General features: G+C 40.8%; 1 non-coding gene across 1 annotated transcript; it reads left to right on the forward strand.

The window, feature by feature from the left end:
* The first annotated feature begins 4,468 nt into the window (after positions 1 to 4,468).
* LOC130953066 (small nucleolar RNA R71) lies at positions 4,469 to 4,577 on the forward strand. The gene has a single exon (XR_009075239.1). It is a non-coding gene; the product is annotated as a small nucleolar RNA R71 (small nucleolar RNA).
* The last annotated feature ends 198 nt before the right edge of the window (positions 4,578 to 4,775 follow it).

Here is a 4,775-nt window from a genome sequence, read left to right on the forward strand (position 1 = left end):
CAAGTGGACCCCGGAAGTGGATTTTTTCGTCAATTACTCATTTCTGTATATCCTAGGTTACTAGTTCACTATAAATAGGATCTTTTGACATTGTATCTTTACCTCATGACACTTTACACATTTCATACTGTACCCTCTACGGCATGAGTCTCTAAACCCCATGGTTGGGGGTGAGGAGCTCTGCTGTGTCTTGATGGATTAATGCAATTACTACTGTTTTTCATTCAAACACGCTTGTTTCCATTCTAAGATATCACTTGCTCCTCAACTTGATGAATGTGATGATCCGTGACACTCATCATCATTCTCACCTATGAACGTGTGCCTGACAACCACCTCTGTTCTACTTTAGATTAAGTGAATATCTCTTGGATTCTTTAGCTAGAATCTTCGTGGTATAAGCAAGAATTGATGGCGGCATTCAAGAGAATCCGGAAGGTCTAAACCTTGTCTGTGGTATTCTGAGTAGGATTCAGGGATTGAATGACTGTGACGAGCTTCAAACTGTTGATTGTGGGGCGTTAGTGACAGACACAAAAGAATCACTGGATTCTATTCCGACATAATCAAGAACCGACAGATGAATAGTCGTGCTGTGACAGAGCGCGTTGAACATTTTCACTGAGAGGATGGGAGGTAGCCATTGACAACGGTGAAACCCTACATACAGCTTGCCATGGAAGGAGCCTTGTGTGCATGAAGAAGAAGACAGTAGGAAAGTAGAGATTCAGAAGATGGAGCATCTCCAAAACCTCAACATGTTCTCTATTACTGCAAAACAAGTATTTATTTCATGTTCTTCTGCTTTTCACAATTAAACCTGAGAATTATTGATATCCTGACTAAGAGTTACAAGATAACCATAGCTTGCTTCAAGCCGACAATCTCCGTGGGATCGACCCTTACTCACGTAAGGTATTACTGGGACGACCTAGTGCACTTGCTGGTTAGTTGTGCGGAATCGCAAAAGTGTGATTGTGATTTCGTGCACCAACCTGCATGCCACAAGCACATGGTTAGGGATAGCTTGATTTAGCCGCTTAGGCCTGGATTTTATTTCCTTGGGCCCTCCTATCGATCGATGCTCAAAGCCTTGGATCCTTTTTACCCTTGCCTTTTGGTTTTAAGGGCTATTGGCTTTTTCTGCTTGTTTTTTCTTTTTCTTTCTATTATATTTTTTTTCGCCACTTTTTTTTCGCAAGCTTTTGCTTTTTCACTGCTTTTTCTTGCTTCAAGAATCAATTTTCATGATTTTTCAGGTTGTCAATAACATTCTCTTTGTTCATCATTCTTTCAAGAGCCAACAATTTTAACATTCATAAACAATAAGATCAAAATTATGCACTGTTCAAGCATTCATTTAGAAAACAAAAAGTATTGTCACCACATCAATATAATTAAACTAAATTCAAGGATAATTTCGAAATTCATGTACTTCTTGTTCTTTTGAATTAGAAACATTTTTCATTTAAGAGAGGTGAAGGATTTATGGAATTATTCATAGCCTTAAGACATAGTTACTCATTACTAATGATCATGTAATAAAGACAAACATAAACATATAGCATAAAATTGAAAAAGCAGAAAAAAAATAAGAACAAGGAATGAGTCCACCTCAGTGATGGTGGCGCCTTCTTGAAGGACCAATGGTGCTTTGAGCTCCTCTATGTCTCTTGCTTGCCTTTGTTGCATGATCCCTAGTGATTTTGGTGCTCCTATCCTTAGTTGCTCCCAATAATTGTGTGGAGGAAAATGTATCCCCTGAGGTATCTCAAGGATTTCTTAATGAGGGAATTCCTCATGCTCTCTTGATGTGCAATCAAATGATCTATTACTGAGCTATGGACCCTTGAGATGAATCTCTCCATCTCCCATGACTCAGAGGTGGAAGCAATTGTCTTCCCTTTTTCTTCTTCCTTTTTTTGTTGAGGTTTCTCTGGCCTTAGGTGCCATCAATAGTTATGGAAAAGCAAAAAGCTATGCTTTTACCACACCAAACTTAGAATGTTGCTCGCCCTCGAGCAAAAGAAGAAAGAATAGAAGAAGAAGAAGATATGGAGGAGAGGGAGAGAGGTGTGTATTCGGCTATGTAGGGTGGGTTTCGATGGCAAAGAGATGATGGATGTGAGTGGTGAAGAGGTAATGGGGAAGAGAGATTGAGGTGATTGGTGAAGAAGAGAGAAGGTGAGTTGAGGTAGGTAGGGATCCTGTGGGGTCCACAGATCCTGAGGTGTCAAGGATTTAACATCCTTGCACCAATGAGGTGTGTAAAACGCCCTCTGCATGCAATCCTGGCATTCAACGCCAGATTGATGCTTGTTTCTGGCGTTGAATGCCATCTTCATGCTTGTTTTGGGCGTTCAACGCCCATCTGCAGCATGTTTCTAGCGTTGAACGCCAGTTTCATGCTTGTTTCTGGCGTTCAGCGCCAACTCTCCTCAGGGTATATTCCTGGCATTCAAACGCCAGGATGCTGCTTGTTTCTGGCATTCAACGCCAGATCCATGCTCTGTTCTGGCGTTGAACGCCAGCCAGATGCTCTTTACTGGCGTTTAAACGCCAGTAAGTCCTTCCTCCAGGGTGTGATTTTTCTTCTGCTGTTTTTGATTCTATTTTTAATTTTAGTATTTTTTTTCGTGACTCCACATGATCATGAACCTAATAAAACATTAAAGAATAATAAAATAAAAATAAAATTAGTTAAATAAAAATTGGATTGCCTCCCAATAAGCGCTTCTTTAATGTCAATAGCTTGACAGTGGGCTCTCATGGAGCCATACAGGTGATCAGGTCAATTTTGTAGACTCCCAACACCAAACTTAGAGTTTGAATATGGGGATTCAACACCAAACTTGGTGTTTGGCTGTGGCCTCCCAATATCAAACTTAGAGTTTGATTGTGGGGGCTTTGTTTGACTCTGTACTGAGAGAAGCTTTTCATGCTTCCTCTCCATTGTTAAAGAAGAACACCCTTGGGTCTTAAACACAAGGTAGTCCCCATTCAATTGAAGGACTAATTCTCCTCTGTTAACATTTATTACAGCTCCTGCTGTGGCTAGGAAAGGTCTTCCAAGGATGATGCATTCATCCTTCTCTTTCCTAGTGTCTAAGATTATGAAATCAGCAGGGGTGTAAAGGCCTTCAACCTTTACTAACACGTCCTCTACCAATCCATACGCCTATCTTACTGACTTATCTGCCATTTGTAATGAAAATATGGCAGGTTGTACCTCAATGATCCCCAGCTTCTCTATTACAAAGAGTGGCATAAGATTTATGCTTGACCCCAGGTCACACAGAGCCTTTTCAAAGGTCATGGTGCCTATGGTACAGAGTATTAAGAATTTGCCAGGATCTTGTCTCTTTTGAGGTAAGGTTTGCTGAACCCATGTATCTAGTTCACTGATGAGTAAAGGAGGTTCACCTTCCCGAGTCTCATTACCAAATAACTTGGCATTCAGCTTCATGATAGCTCCTAGATATTGAGCAATTTGCTCTCCAGTTACATCTTCATCCTCTTCAGAGGATGAATAGTCTTCAGAGCTCATGAATGGCAGAAGGAGGTTTAACGGAATCTCTATGGTCTCTATATGAGCCTCAGATTCCCTTGGGTCCTCAATAGGGAACTCCTTCTTGGTTAGGAGACGTCCCATGAGGTCTTCCTCATTGGGATTCACGTCTTTCCCTTCCTCCTTGCATTCGGCCATATTGACTATATCAATGGCCTTGCACTCTCTCTTTGGATTCTCTTCTGTATTGCTTGGGAGAGTACTAGGAGGAGTTTCAGTGACTTTCTTACTCAGCTGGCCCACTTGTGCCTCTAAATTTCTAATGGAGGACCTTGTTTCACTCATGAAGCTTAAAGTGGCCTTAGACAGATTAGAGACTATATTTGCTAAGTTAGAGGTACTCTGCTCAGAATTCTCTGTCTGTTGCTGAGAAGATCATAGAAAAGGCTTGCCATTGCTAAACCTGTTTCTTCCACCATTATTAAAGCCTTGTTGAGGCTTTTGTTGATCTTTCCATGAGAAATTTGGATGATTTCTCCATGATAAATTATAGGTGTTTCCATAAGGTTCACCCATATAATTTACATCTTCTATTGTAGGGTTCTCAAGATCATAAGCTTCTTCTTCAGAAGATGCCTCTTTAGTACTGTTGGATGCATTTTGCCATCTATTCAGACTTTGAGAAATCATGTTGACTTGCTGAGTCAACATTTTGTTCTGAGCCAAAATGGCATTAAGAGCATCAATTTCAAGAACTCCCTTCCTTTGAGGTGTCCCATTATTCACGGAATTCCTCTCAGAAGTGTACATGAACTGGTTATTTGAAACCATGTCAATAAGTTCTTGAGCCTCTGCAGGCATTTTTTTTTAGGTGAATGGATCCACCTGCAGAATGGTCCAGTGACATCTTAGAGAACTCAGATATACTATAATAGAATATATCTATCATGGTCCATTCTGAAAACATGTCGGAAGGACATCTTTTGGTCATCTGCTTGTATCTTTCCCAAGCTTCATAAAGGGATTCACTATCTTTTTGTTTGAAGGTCTGAACATCCATTCTAAGCTTGCTCAACTTTTGAGGAGGAAAGAACTTAGCCAAGAAGGCCGTGACCAGCTTATCCCAGGAGTCCAGGCTATCTTTAGGTTGAGAGTCCAACCATGCTCTAGCTCTGTCTCTTACAGCAAAAGGGAAAAGCATGAGCCTGTAGACTTTAGGATCTACTCCATTAGTCTTAGCAGTCTCACAGATCTGCAAGAACTCAAT

This window comes from Arachis stenosperma, chromosome 9 (genome assembly GCF_014773155.1).
Source record: "Arachis stenosperma cultivar V10309 chromosome 9, arast.V10309.gnm1.PFL2, whole genome shotgun sequence".
Classification (NCBI taxonomy): Eukaryota; Viridiplantae; Streptophyta; class Magnoliopsida; order Fabales; family Fabaceae; genus Arachis; species Arachis stenosperma.